Raw genomic sequence first — 15909 nt, forward strand, 5'->3', positions numbered from 1 at the left:
CTCCTCCATATCACTTCATGTATTGCTATTGATCAATTGTTCCCAAATAGTCTTCTAAGCTGTTATTCCTGGCCAAAAATTTCTGTGGATTTACACTTTACTCCAAATTAAGTACAAGGGTCCAAGGACTTCCACCCAATGGCCCAAACCTTTATTACTCTGCAGAATTCTACCCTCCAAAATGCCCTATTCCTTGTTTCCTGAACCTTTTGATTTCCATTCTGTCAATAGCTTAACTCATCCCATTTCTTCCTCTATCATATCTACTTTTTGAAGTTCCCCAATACTCAGTTTAAATTACACCTTCCCTTGTTTTCCCAATTAGAAGTTCTGCATTAAAAAAAATTATTTGGTTTGAGCTTCTCTTAGGTCACTAATACACAGATGATGGCAGTCAGAATATGTTTTACCTCTCCAATAACTGTTAAGTTCTTCAAAGATAAGGAGTGTAATTTGTTCATTTAATATTTCCCATAGTGCTTAGCAAAACACCCTAAACAAGAAAATTCAGTAAATGTTTACTGAATGAATGGACAAATCTGATTTGAGGTTAGAAATCAAACATGGGAAAAAGGCAAAACAAAGAAACAAAAAAGTATGCTTTGAAAAAACTATCCAGAGGTGTTAAAATGCCTTTTCTCTAATCCTTTGAAATCATTTTTTATGTGCATGTGTATTGTTGAGTTCAAATCTCTTCTTCAGAAGTTTTCTAGAAAGCCAATTAAGATAATAAGGAGAAAAGAGAAGATGGAAGATCGTGTAGATTCAAGAATACTCTCGGGAATGGTGAATGAAAGAAAGTTACAATACTGTGCTAATTCTAGAACAATGGGAACACATTTACCATGATGAGAAATTTCAGTCAGACAGCTGGCCACTCTTATGTTTTTTACACACTTACTATAAAGTAGACTTAAGGAAAACTTATATAGAAAAGTACCACTATGCTGAGTCAAAGAACTCTGGATGGAGAGAAGTGGGAATGTTGTTTTAACACAAGTGTCTTTGGTTTTGTCATTTACGATTTTTAAAAGAAAATATTGAAAAGTATAAATGGACTCTAAGTAAGTGCAAATGTTTATCATTTATGCCTATCTTTATAAATCAGAAAACATACCTTTGAATGGCAACTTTGGTGCCTATTTATGAAAAACTTATTCAGAATATACATTCTCAATTCCAAAAATTTTTTTTTCTTTTTAGGGCCTCATCTGAGACATATGTAAGTTCCCAGGCTAGGGGTCAAATCAGAGCTACAGCTGCGAGCTTACACTATAGCCAGAGCAATGCCAGATCCGAGCCATGTCTGAGACCTACACCACTGCTCACGACAACGCCAGATCCTTAGCACACTGAACGAGGCCAGGGATCGAACCCGCATACACATGGATCCTTGCTGGGTTTGTTAACTGCTGAGCCATGAAGGGAACGCCCTCAATTCCCAATTTAAAAATATTTCCAAATTCCAGGGAAAATATTACTTTGTAAACTCATAATTAGTGAAGAAAAATCCAGTGCTAGTAAGTCAATATCTTCATGTGGTATTTTAAAATCAGTAATTCACAGAAACAAATGAACGAATATATTTTAAAAGTATATATTAAATAATTCAAATTGTGAATCAATAATAGTACTTTAACTTCTAATTGTGATTATTTTTCAGTAAGTCAAAAATATGTTATAATCTTAATGCCCAGCTCTTTACGATCTTGATCTTGGGAGCAGGTGTAAACACTTCTATCTGTACTCTGAATGTTGCATGGGGTTGAATGTACTATAGTAGTACTTGTTAGAGATGCTGATCTTCACAAACATTTGGCAACTATTATTAGGCATTATGACCTTAACTTCCTTACTCCACCTTGCAGCACAATTAGGGATCACTTTCTTGGAAGTGGCCCTAGGAAATGCATTGATGAATGGAGAGGGAGCTGGTCAAGATACTGTCCCTTTCAGAAAAGTGGGCTTCAAGAGTTTGAAAAGATTTAGACAAGAGGTATAAGTGGAATAGGAATTTATTTTAAAAGGATTAAGTGGTTCTCCCCCCCTCCATATTAGCATTATAGGTTAGAGGAGCCAACAGAACATTCTACTTCCTGAAAATTTTCTAAACCATATAGAGCAGAAAATGAATTTTCAACATTTTTTTTTTCTTTTTAGGGCCACACTTGAGGCTTATGGAGGTTCCCAGGCTGGGAGTCGAATCAGAGCTGTAGCCTCCGGCCTACACCACAACAAAGCTAGATCCAAACCGCGTCTGCAAACTACACCACAGCCCACGGCAATGCCGGATCCTTAACCCACCGATCGAGGCCAGGGATCGAACTTGCATCCTCATGGATGCTAGTCAGATTTGTTTCCATTGAGCCACAACTGGAATGCCTCAACCTGTTTTTTATATGAAAACTACTTGGTTGTCGAGTTTGTTTTGTTTTGCTTTAGCTTTTTCTTCTGTGTGAATTAGAAGTTACTTAGACCATTCTGCAAGCAAGGGTTAAAACGCCATCTCGTTAGCAAAGGGGAAAGGCGGAGGGAGATAAATTAGGAGTTTGGGATTAGTATATATACACTACTATACATAAAATAGATAACAAACAAGGACCTACTGTATAGCACAGGGAACTCTACTCAATATTCTGCAATAACCCATATGGGAAAAGAACCTGAAAAAGAGTAGATATACGTGTACATAAATGAATCACTTTGCTGTACATCTGAAACTAATACAACATTGTAAATCATTGTATATTTATACCCCAATATAAAATAAAAATTAAAAAACAAAAACAAAAACACTCTCTTCTCCCCAGAGAATAAAGCTCAGGCAGTTTTGTTCCTAGAATGTTCTTTCTTATCCTCAAGGAAGGGAAAACTGGTTGTACTGTAGATATTTAATTATTCAAGGATCTATTTCTGTTTTCCTGACTGTCCATCAAGGATTACTGTGAAAGAAAAGAAGACAACAGAAATTTTGGAAAGAGATAAGGGAGTGATACAGCAAGAAAGCAGTAAATACTAAAATGGATGAAGAAAGAGACGCCATCCCAAAGACCCTTAACCAGAAGAATGTTTAAAGGTGGGCCACTGTCTAGGAGCAGCGAGGAAAAGGCCAAAGAAGGATCCCATAGTGGCACACTACAACTGCCACTCCACACTACCACTCCCTTAGATCAGAATTTTGTCTTTGAATTGTCCAGTCCCCATTTTGAACTTGCTGACCAGACATCTAGCCTCCTTGGGAGCAGGCCCAATACCCCACCTGTGCTATATTGTCTTTGTCCTGTCACCACTTGCCTATTACATGAGGACTTCTTTACATAGTAGCCCCCAGAATACTCTGGATACCTAGAAGGGCAGAATGGAAGAAAATCCTTAGATTGGAAATGGACATGGTCATTAAACTAGTTTCCTTTTACTAAATATCATCCATCACCTAAGGAATAAAATATATTATTTATGTTGCACATATATTTCTGTTGAAGTCTCAAAGACTTCAAAAACAAACTATAGTTCCCAAGGGGGACAGGTAGGGGGCAGAGATTGATTGAAGCTGTGGGACTGGCATGTGCACACTATTATATATGGAATGGATGGTCAATGGGGAGCTGCTGTTTAGCACAGGGAACACTACCCAATATTCTGTGATAAACTATATGGGAAAAGAATCTGAAAAAGAATGGATATGTGTATATGTATGATTGAGTCACATTGTTGTATAGCAGACATTATCACAACATTGTAAATCTACTATACTGGAATAAACTTAAAAAAAAAAAAAGAGTAAGCAAGATCAATGGATCAGTATCAAGCATCCGCAGACAGACTCAAGCATATATGGGAAGTGACTTAACAAAATCTTTGAGTGAAAAAACAGATTATTCACTATATGGTTTTGGACAACTGCCTATCCGTAAGAAAAAAAATAAAAATAGATTCCTTTCCTCAACACCCACATAAAATGTTTTCCAGATGGATTAAAGACCTCAAGAGAAAAATAAACTAAAATTACTAGAGTTACTTCAAAGTAAGGAAGGCTTTTAAAATAAGATCAATCCAAAAATTTAAAAATCAAAACTTCTATACAATAAAATCATTCTAAAGTTATTAGATCTGTGACATACTAGAAGATATTTCCATCCTAAATAAAAAGATAAAGGCTTGGTACTAGCTTATGTACATGGAGATAGAAATACAGATGTAGATATAGTCACAGGTTAAATCTCCTAAACATCAATGAGTAGGCAAAAAACAAGCTACCAATAGAAGAAAGGCAAAGGAAATGGGTAGCAGCTCACGGAAGAGTAAATCTGCTTAGCTAGTAAGTACACTCTAAAAACTGCTTTCACAAATAAAACAATAACGCAATGCCATTTTCATCCAGACTGTGAGAAACTTAAATGTCAGACATATCAAATGTAGGTATGAATGTGAGGACTTCATGCAACTCTGGTAGGATTATACGTTGGTATGACCACTTTATTTATTTATTTATTTAATTTTTGGTACAACTACTTTAGAATGTATCTAATAAAATTTGGAAATACATACCCCTATAACAGGTTGCTCCATTTCAGGACACATATCTGGGAAGAACCTTCATATATATGCAGAAAGAGACATGTACACATATGTTCACTGTAGCATTGACTGTAGTGTCAGACATTTGAAAATAACCCAAAGTCTATAAAGGGGAGAAATTATATGATGGAGTTTTATATTGCAGTAAATAGAATGAACTATCAAATAAGTAAGTCCAAAATAAAATTTGAGGAGTTAAAAGAGGCAAAACACATTACATATATTGTATTTTAAAACATATCAGATAATCTAGTATACTTTACGGATTTATGCACAGAAAAATATGTTAAGAATATGATAAATAAATGTGAAGCTGTAGTAGTTGCCTCTGGACAGTGATGGTTGGTGGTTACAGGACTTTAACTTTACCATTAATATTTTATTTTTTAGTGTGGAATGTAAGTGATTGAAGTATTATTCTTCACACTTTTCTATATTTTGACATTTCTTACCCCAGAGTCTACTATGCTACTTTAAGACAGATTCTTTTGACTTTCCAGTGTATAGAATGGACTTTCCTGCACAGCAATGTGTATAGGAAGGAGACAGGTGCAGTACAAAGTAAATGTAAGATGCTCTGCTGCGAAAACTACTTGATAGCAATCTTTTATTTAAGTTTGGGAGAACGGTTTTACTCTTTTCATTATGCTCTGTGAAGAGGATAATAAAATTAAAGAGACTTTGTTCTGACGGGCTTCCTGAGAGATCATTATAAAATAACTCCTTCACTTTATAGATGAAAAAATGAAAGCCCGGAGACCTGCAGAAGGTCACGCAACTTGTTAGTAATGAAGTCAAGATGAGAACTCCTAGATCACACTGGAACGTGATGTAAACTATCATCTTCATTCATCCTCCCTTCCTCACCTCCCCCTGACACACCCTGATAAAATTCCACTCTATTATTATTCTTGCTACAGTCGGCTTGGTGTTAAAAGTTAGTTATGTCTGTCTATTTCCCTCACTAGAACATGAAGTTTTACTCCTGGAAGTCTAGGACTATGTCTGATACATCTTTGTGGGTTTGCACATAGTAGGTGATCAATAACTATTTGTTAAATATTCTACTTCAGTTATTATCTTTATGATATTGCCAGCTTAGTATGAAGGACAATATATTTAAAGGAATTTAGCACTTAGATCTGTTATAACTCTGAGAATAAAGCAACATAATTATTTAATATTGAATCTTCATTTTAGAAATTACTCAGTTCAAGAAGCTGAGCCATAATACCGCTGCTGTATGTTTTGATATATACATCATAAGAAAGACGTGTCTTGAGCTTGCCTTATCACCCTAAGTGTGTGTGACTCAAGACAGCATAGGCAGGCTTTTCTTAGAGGGGTGAGCATGGGTGACCCTTAGTTTTCCCCAATATCATCTTAATCTTGTATTTCTCAATACTTGGCCCCTGCAACTGATGCATGTTTAAAAGATTTTCACTCATACTGTTTGCCAACGTGATAGATTTTATTCACCAGCTGGGATTTTCATGTATTCTGTAGCTTCCTGTGGCTTTTCATTGGGCTTGGGTTTCTCTGCATCCCTCATATTAGTAATGGTTCTAGAATAATGAAAAATGGCTCAGATTCAAGCTTCACAGCAATTTAAATATCACTTTTTATAGTTTTCTCCCTCTCACTTCTGTAGCATCCTGTCTACTAATATTAACACCACAGCTTGAGGCAGGCACAATTTGCTTTTTATGGATTCTTTGACCCCTAAAAGTCCTTGCTCTGTTTCTGAGCTCTTTCAACATGAGCCTGGTATTTGTCCCATAAGCCTGTATCTACTTGTTCCCCATACAAAGGCAAGAGAGAACTAAGGCAAACTTTTCCTTTTCCCTTACACCAAAGACTCTACAAATTATAAGGGTACACAGATCCCTGCTTTCGTTTAGTAGTTCAAGTAGGAAATCTACATATTTAGAGGACATGTAAAGTAGCAGATTGGATTCTTTATTGAGTGACAACATCAGGCTCATGAATGAACTTGATACAAATGAAGTGAAGTCACTGCGGTAGACATACATGAAAAAACTTAGATTCCTAGTGAGGACTTTATGGAATCAAAGTTAAGTTTTTAACATTGTATAAATACTAAGTTTTATTGAACAATGACTAGAAACTGGTGATTATTTCCTACTGAATTCAGAGGAAGTAATTAGAAGAGCATTTTGTATTGAATGCCTTCCTCTATCATAGCACCAAATGAATGATTAATTAAATGTTATATGAAAACATCATGTTGAATCATCCGTGTGCATCTGGGATGAGTCCCACCTGGTCACGGTGTATGATCTTTTAAAAATGTTGTTGGATTCGGATGGCTAAAGTTTTGTTGAGAATTTTTGCATCTGTATTCATCAAAGATACTGGCCTATAGTTTTCTTTTTTGGTGGTATCTCTGTCTGGTTTTGGAATTAGGATAATGGTGGCGTCATAGAATGTCTTTGGGAGTGTTCCTCCTTATTTGACCTTTTGAAAAAGTTTAAGGAGGATGGGTATAAGTTCCTCTCTGTATGTTTGGTTGAATTCACTTGTGAAGACATCTGGTCCTGGACTTTTATTTGTAGGAAGTGTTTTTATGACATATTCAATTTCATTTCTAGTGATCAGTCTATTTAATTGATCTATTTCTTCTTGATTCAGTTTTGGCAGGCTGTAGGTCTCTAGAAAGCTGTCCATCTCTTCTAGGTTGTTAAATTTGCTGGCATACAATTGTTCATAGTATTCTCTCATGGTTTTTTGTATTTCTATAGTATTTGTTGTTGTGACTTCTCCTTTTTCATTTCTGATTTTGTTTATTTGGGTTTTTTCTCTCCTCTTCTTGGTGAGTCTAGCCAGAGGTTTGTCAATTTTGTTTACCTTTTCAAAGAACCAGCTCTTGGTTTTATTGATTTCTTCTATTGTTTTTTCTTAATCTCTATTTTATTGATTTCCTCTTTGATCTTTCTTTTCAGCAAGTATTGCTGGGAAACCTGGACAGCTGCATGCAAAGCAATGAAACTAGAACACACCCTCACGCCATGCACCAAAATAAACTCAAAATGACTTAAAGACTTAAATGTAAGACAAGACACCATCAAACTCCTGGAAGAGAACATAGGCAAAACATTCTCTGACATCAACCTTATGAATATTTTCTCAGGTCAGTCTCCCAAAGCAACAGAAATAAGAGCAAAAATAAACCAAAGGGACCTAATCAAACTGACAAGCTTTGCACAGCAAAGGAAACCAAAAAGAAAACAAAAAGAAAACTTGTAGAATGGGAGAAAATAGTTTCAAATGATGCAACTGACAAGGGCTTAATCTCTAAAATATGCAAGCAACTTATACAGCTCAACAGCAAAAAAGCCAACAACCCAATTGAAAAATGGGCAAAAGGCCTGAAAAGACATTTCTCTAAGGAAGATACACAGATGGCCAACAAGCACATGAAAAAAATGCTCAACATCCCTGATTATTAGAGAAATGCAAATCAAAACTACCACGAGACACCAACTCACACCAGTCAGAATGGCTATCATTAAGAAGTCCACAAATAACAAATGCTGGAGGGGGTGTGGAGAAAAGGGAACCCTCCTGCACTGTCGGTGGGAATGTAAGCTGGTAGAACCACTATGGAGATCAGTATGGAGATACCTTAGAAATCTATACACAAAACTACCATATGACCCAGCAATCCCACTCTTGGGCATATATCCAGACAAAACTCTCCTTAAAAAAGACACATGTGCCTGCATGTTCACTGCAGCACTATTCACAATAGCCAAAACATGGAAACCACCCAAATGTCCATTGACAGATGATTGGATTTGGAAGAGGTGGTATATATACACGATGAAATACTACTCAGCCGTACAAAAGAATGACAAAATGCCATTTGCAGCAACATGGATGGAACTAGAGACTCTCATCCTGAGTGAAGTAAGTCAGAAAGATAAAGACAAACACCATATGATATCACTTATATCTGGAATCTAATATAAGGCACAAATGAATCTTTCCTCAGAAAAGAAAATCATGGACTTGGAGAACAGACTTGTGGTTGCCAAGGGGGAGGGGGAGAGAGTGGGGTGGATGGGGAGCTTGGGGTTAATAGATGCAAACTATTGCCTTTGGAATGGATTAGCAATGAGATCCTGCTGTGTAGCACTGGTAACTACGTCTAGTCACTTATGGTGGAGCGTGATAATGTGCAAAAATAGAATGTGTACATGTGTACGTGTAACAAAAATATAAAAAAACAAAAACAAAAGCATCATAGCAGATGGTCCTTCTGATTAATGAGTATGTAATGAAATAATAAATATGCTGACGAGAAAGACATAAGAGACTGCATATCAGTTGTGCATTGAGTAATTTATCTCAGAACCCAGAAGTCAACCCATGAGAAAGATGTCATGAGCATGAACATTGATTTTCCTTCTTTTTGCCTATCCTGCTTGTCACCTATAAATTCCTCAGATGATCTATTCAAATTACTGAGTCTTCATTGTGAAGTGTCCCAGAAAAATATTCTCAATTCACACAGAGGAAGTTAAAAATGTAATCATATTTTTAAATACATAAGCACAAGTTATAAGGACAGCTGCATGGAAAAGAATGAAATTGGAACATTTTCTAATACCATATACAAAAATAAACTCTAAATGGATTAAAGACCAAAATATAAGATTAGACTCTAAAACTCCTAGAGGAAAACACAGACAGAACACTCATTGACATAAGTGAGAGCAGTGTTTCTTTCTGATCTGTCTTCTAAAGTAAAGGAAATAAATGGGATCCAATGAAACTTAAAAGACTTTGCACAGCAAAAGGGAATCATTGAGAAATGAAAGCCAGCCTACTCCATGGGAAAAATATTTGCAAATGATATGACCAATAAGGGATGAATACCTAACATATATAAACAGCTCATACAACTCAACATAAAAAAGACAAACAACAAAGGTAAAAAGTGGCCAGAAGAACTAAATACATATGTTTCCAAAGAAGATATGCAGATGGCCAATAGGCACATGAAAAGATGTTCAACAGTGCTATTCATCAGGAAAATGAAAATTAAAATCACAATGAGATATTGCCTCATGTCTATCAGAATAGCTATCAGCAAAAAGAAGACAACATGTTGGTGAAGATATGGAGAAACGGAACCCTTATATACTGTTAGTGGGGATGTAAACTGGGGCAGTTATTGTGGAAAACAATTTGGAGTTTTCTCGAAAAAACCAAAAAGGGAACTAGCATGTGACTCAGCTGTTCCACTCCAGGGTGTATCTCCAAAAAAAAAAAAATCAATACCCTAATCTGAAAACATACATGCACCCCAATGTTCACAGCAGCATTATTTACAGTTGCCAAGATAAGAAAGCAACATAAATGCCTATCAACAGATGAATGGCTAAGATGTGGCATGTCTACACCATGGAATATTACTCAGTCATAAAAAATGAAAATTTGCCATTTACAGCAACATGGATGAATGTGGAGGGCATTATGCTAAGTGAAACAAGTCATACAAAGACAAGTATTGTATGATATAACATATGTAGAATCTAAAAATTATAAGAAACTAGTGAATATAACAAAAAAGAAGCAGACTCACAGATATAGAGAACAAACTAGTAGTTACCAGGAGAGAGGGAAGGGGGGAGGGGCAATGAAGGGATGGGGTGTAAGAGATACAAACTATTAGGTATAAAATAGTCTACAAGGATATACTGTACAACATGGGGAACATAGTGAATATTTTATAATAACTATAACACTTAAAAATTGTTTATTTTGTGGGAAATAATGTGCATGTAGATGGTACCTTATAACATATAATATGATATAGCAACTATACTTCAATAAAAAGATACATTTTCAAAAAGTAAAAGGGTAATCTCGTTTTTTAATACACAGCAAAAGTTATGAGAGTAAAAAATGCACTCCAATAATGCACTACAATAATAATGCACTATGACCAAAGAAGACTAATATCAGGAAATCTATCAACATAATGCATTATATCACCACATCCAAAAGGAAAAACAAAATTACTATGTCACTATATGGATGTTAAAAAGACATTTAACACAGTTCAAAAGTTAGCCCTGGAGTTCTCGTCGTGGTGCAGTGGTTAACGAATCCGACTAGGAACCATGAGGTTGCGGGTTCGATCCCTGCCCTTGCTCAGTGGGTTAATGATCCGGTGTTGCCATGAGCTGTGGTGTAGGTTGCAGATGTGGCTTGGATCCAGTGTTGCTGTGGCTCTGGCGTAGGCCGGCGGCCACAGCTCTGATTCGACTCCTAGCCTGGGAACCTCCATATGCCGTGGGAGCAGCCCAAAGAAATAGCAAAAAGACAAAAAAAAAAAAAAAAAAAAAGTTAGCCCTAAGTAATAAGCAGAAGGAATCTATTTATGTACAACAGAGCTGATTTTCCAGAAACCAAAAGACAGCATCATTCTAAAATAAAAAACCCTCTAAAACCACTTAAGTTAAAAGTTGGAACTCCCTAGGAAGGTCCATTGATAGTAATTATTATTTTAATATTATCTTAGAGATTCTAGCAACTGCAAGGGGCCAGGAAAAGTAAATAACATGCATATGCATTGGAAAAGAGTGTGCCGAATTGTTCTAATATTAATGAGATTACAAAGGGGACTATGTTTTTCAGAAGCCCTTCCCTTTGTGGTTTTGTGCAAGAGTTCGCCAAAATCGAAAGCCAAATGAGACTTGGAAGATGGAACTGGAGTAGTAGCCACTATCTCTTAAGTTCTTTTGAGTCAGATATGATGAAGGGCAGAAGCAGAGGTGCCCAGTGAATTCCAATTTGTTGTTGTTTTCCTCTATTCCACTTTCAACACTACCTCCTGGTTGCTAGATCCACTAACCAAAAGTGCCCCAGGCCCTACAATAATGCTTGGCTGAAGACTTCAGAAGTGAGATCTGTGCAAAGGTGTAGCTTTCCAGAAACTTTCTGCCGCTTCCCTTTCATGTTCCCTCTCTGGCACTGGGTGTGTCTAGCTTTCCAGATTGCCATTAACACATCTTGACGAAAGCTAGGTAGTAACTTTTTTCTGATTCTCCAACTTTTCCTTTGGAGCTTTATTTCCTAACATCTGTCACAATTATGTAAGGTCTTGTTCCTACAATTAAACTTCTTTTCACAATACTAGTTGTTCCACTTCTCTGCCTAAATTCTGACTGACAGAATTAATAAAAGTAATCTGTTAAGGCAGCTGGGTACAAGATAAATGGTAAAAACAAATGTTTTCCGTATTTTAGCAATATAGACCTAGGAATAAAAATGGAAAAATAATAGTATTTTGTTCACAATAGTGACAAAAATATAAAATAACTAGGAATAAAATTAGTAGAAAAGCACAGCATTATGTGAATAAAACTATAACATCTTACTGGAGGATATGAAACAAGATTTGAGCAATGGGAAAAACAGTTCATGTTCTCAGGAAAAACAGGTGATAAAGTGGTAATTCTCACAAATTAATATAAAAGAAAATTATATTTCCAATTAGAATCCTTACAGAATCTTTAACTCCTATCAGTTTAAAACTCATATGTGGAATTCCCATAGCGGCACAGTGGAAACGAATCTGACTGGGAACCATGAGATTGCAGATTCAATCTCTGGCCTCACTTGGTGGCTTAAGGATCTGGCGTTGCTGTGAGCTGTGGTGTAGGTTGCAGACACGGCTCGGATCTGGCATTGCTGTGGCTCTGGGGTAGGCTGGCAGCTGTAGCTCCGATTGGACCTCTAGCCTGGGAACCTCCATATGCCACAGGTGTGGCCCTAAAAAGACAAAAGACAAAAGACCAAAAAAAAAAAAAAAAAACCCTCATATGTAAGAATAAATATCCTAGAATAATTGAGAAAGATATGTAAAGGGACAGTATATGTGTGTGGGGTTATTTACTATATGTAAGAACATACTGTACAGTTTTTGTAATTAAATCGATATGGTATCAGCATGAGAATAGATAAATTGACAGGATAGAAAACTCAGAAATAGATCATAACATATGTGAGAATTTAATATATGAAACATTTGTAGCTCATTTTGGTGGGGGTATGTAAGTACTAGCATTTGCCCTAGTTCATATACTGATCTAAGAGCAAGAGAAAAAAACCCTGAAGGATACGCAAAGTTGTCTAGCAGCTGGATGTGGGACATAAGACAGGAGCTGGTGAGAAAAAAGAGGAGTTCCTGTCATGGCTCAGTAGTTAAATCTGACTAGGAACCGTGAGGTTGCAGGTTAGATCCCTGGCCGTGCTCAATGAGTTAAGGATCCGGCGTTGCCGTGAGCTGTGGTGTAGGTCACAGATGTGGCTTGGATCTGGCGTTGCTGTGGCTCTGGTGTAGGCTGGTGGCTATACCTCCAATTAGACCCCTAGCCTGGGAACTTCCATATACTGTGGGTGCGGCCCTAGAAAAAAGACAAAACAAACAAACAAACAAACAAAAAGAGGCAAAAAGAAAAATAACACATCAGGTAAACTTAAAATGTATGAATCATATTCCAGAGTCATATTCTAGGATCATATTTCTAGAGTCAGATTCTTAGAAGGAAAAAAATTATCTTTTAGTGTGATTGTGTATAAATATACACAGAAAAATGTATGGGAGTTGAAGAGAGAGGTAAGAATCTCTATAGTCTATCAGTGAAGAAACCAAGTTAAAGATGGATGTGTATAATTTGATTCTATTTAGATAGAAACAAACAGACACACTGTAATCAGGGTTAGATCAGAGAAAGAGAACTTCTAGGCATCATAGAGAGTAACAAATTTATCATAGGAATTTTACCTCATGTGATGGCAAGGTGGAGCTGGTTAAATAGCTGATATATGACTTCTGCATCCAGTGTTGGGCCTGAAGTCTTTAGGGCAGGCAGTTGGAAGGCAATGATGGGTATGAAGTAGCATGCCATTCCAAGGATAAACTGGAATAGGAGGCCAAACTGAAACCCGGTGGTTTCTTTCACTTCCTTCAAACCTGCAACTTTGAAGATATAGGCAACCTGCCAGAGAGCTGATGCCTTTGGTTATGGAGTGGAGCATACAGCTGACCTAAGAGTAGGTGAAGCTTACAGAGTAGATCCTGTGGCAACTGAAGAATTTGTGGGCCCAGCTTCTACCTGATGCCAACGAGGCAAGCCAACAGATCTACAAAAATGTATATAAACTGTTACAGTATCTTACCCTATACCAACCTTCCCAATCTAATCATTCCTGATGCTTCATTTTTGCCTTTCATATCTCATACAAATTTCTATTTAGCCAATCTTAGCTCAAAACCATACAGGGAAGGGAATTCTGGGGAAAGGAATTATTGGAAATGCAACCAACACACACATACACACACACACACACACACACACACACACACACACACAAACAAGACCCCTATGTAAGAATATGCATACCTTTATGTCAGTATAAATTTTAAAAAGTCATGGAAAGATAGAGCTCAGGTCATTAGGTCTGGTTTTATGAGGGAGATAGTAGTGGAGGGATGTGGCCAGAAGCTAAGTAAAATATGGCTTATGTATGTAACACAATACAATGCAGCTGTTATAAAGAACAAGATGTGTCTTATGTACACATATGGAGATATCCTGATGGAAAAAAATCAAGGAAAAATATCTAAAATATAATCTTATTTATTGAAAAATAATCCATTCTGTGTGGAGACACAGATATAGGTTACTTGCTAGTTGTATGACCTTCAAGCAAGTTATTTAATCTCTCTATACCTTACTTCCCTCATTTGTAAAATGGACAAAATAATAATAATGATAGTATCTGGATTGCAGAATTGTTGGGAAGATTAAATGAGTTCCATAAAGTGGCTAGAATAGTGCTTGGCAAACAGCAAGTGCTCAATAATATTAGTCATCATTTTTATTATTTTGGTTATTTTTTTCAATATTAATACATCTAAATGGAAATCTTTCCTCTTTCTCATATCCTATCAACTTAATTCCAGCCTGTCAAATCAAGGAAAAAAGGAGGAAGAGAAGGGGATCTGATTTAAAGAGCTGCCCCAGAAGGTTACCAATGGCCCATGGGTCAGTGAGTCGTAACCCTGGGTAGTCATTAAAAGGATGTCAAAGGCGAAAAGATGCAAGGTCAAGCAATGCTTATCCAGAAAAAAGCCCAGGATTCAAACAGGCAGTTCTGGCTGTGTAAGCAACTGTGTGCGTGTGTGTGTGCGTGTGTGTGTGTGTGTGTGTGTTTCTCATGTGTTAGCACACACAGACTTGTGAATAAGTTGTAAAGAACCGATACAACAAATGACAATAAATGCACAGAAGGAAACATTAAAATTTCTGCAAAGGTGAGTCAGCGTACTGTATATTTTCTGAACCACACATGAGAATTAAAAGAAGGGACTGCCAGCATACTCATTTATGCACCTGGAGCCCTGCAATTTATTTCACTGTATTTGATGTTAACAAGGAAGCATTTATTTATTTAAAATTACTCGGAATACAGCACAAAGAACTATTCTATAGGTTTGAAATATGTCTAAACTAAAAAAAAACAAAAACACCGAAAAACTCTCTCTGCACTTTTGACACATTGTGACCACAGTAAAACACGAAGCTTCTTTTGTTTCTAGATGCTGCTGGAGGAAATGAAACAATGGGGCCATGAACACAATTCTCAACCTTTTTTTTCTATGGGGTACACGTGGCTGACTAATGTTCCCTAGCATAATGCTCTTCTAAATGCAATTCCCAGCACACTGGCCATTACTTCATCTCATTCACTGCTACCCAAGAGAGCATTTCAGGATACAAATGAGTGAGACTGACATTGCAAGAAGATAACCTTCCAGACATTCTATTTTTTAATTAAAAATGTAATACATGAATATACTCATTGTAAAAGACTGAAACAGTATGGAAATATATAGGATATATTCCTGTACCAGCTCTCCAACAGTCAAACCCCTTCTCTCCACAGAAAGAAGTTAATAAATTATTGACAATTTGGTGTGCATCCTTTGTATCTTAAAGTTACATTTACATATGTTTTATGTATGCATGTGTTTATCTGTGTCTACATCTTTATATCTACATATCCACATATACTAGATTGTTTTCCGGATTATATTTTAGATTTTTTTTGTGGTTTTCTACATAACACAGGAATATCTTTACATATGAATACAGACCTACCTTGTTCTTTATAATAGCTGCCTAGTATTATGTTGTATAAATACACCATATTTTATTTAACCTTTTTCCAGTTGTTAGCTTCTTTTTTATTATTAAAAACAATGTTGCACTCAGCATACTTGCTCATCTT

This window comes from Sus scrofa, chromosome 6, assembly GCF_000003025.6.
Source record: "Sus scrofa isolate TJ Tabasco breed Duroc chromosome 6, Sscrofa11.1, whole genome shotgun sequence".
Taxonomy (NCBI): domain Eukaryota; kingdom Metazoa; phylum Chordata; class Mammalia; order Artiodactyla; family Suidae; genus Sus; species Sus scrofa.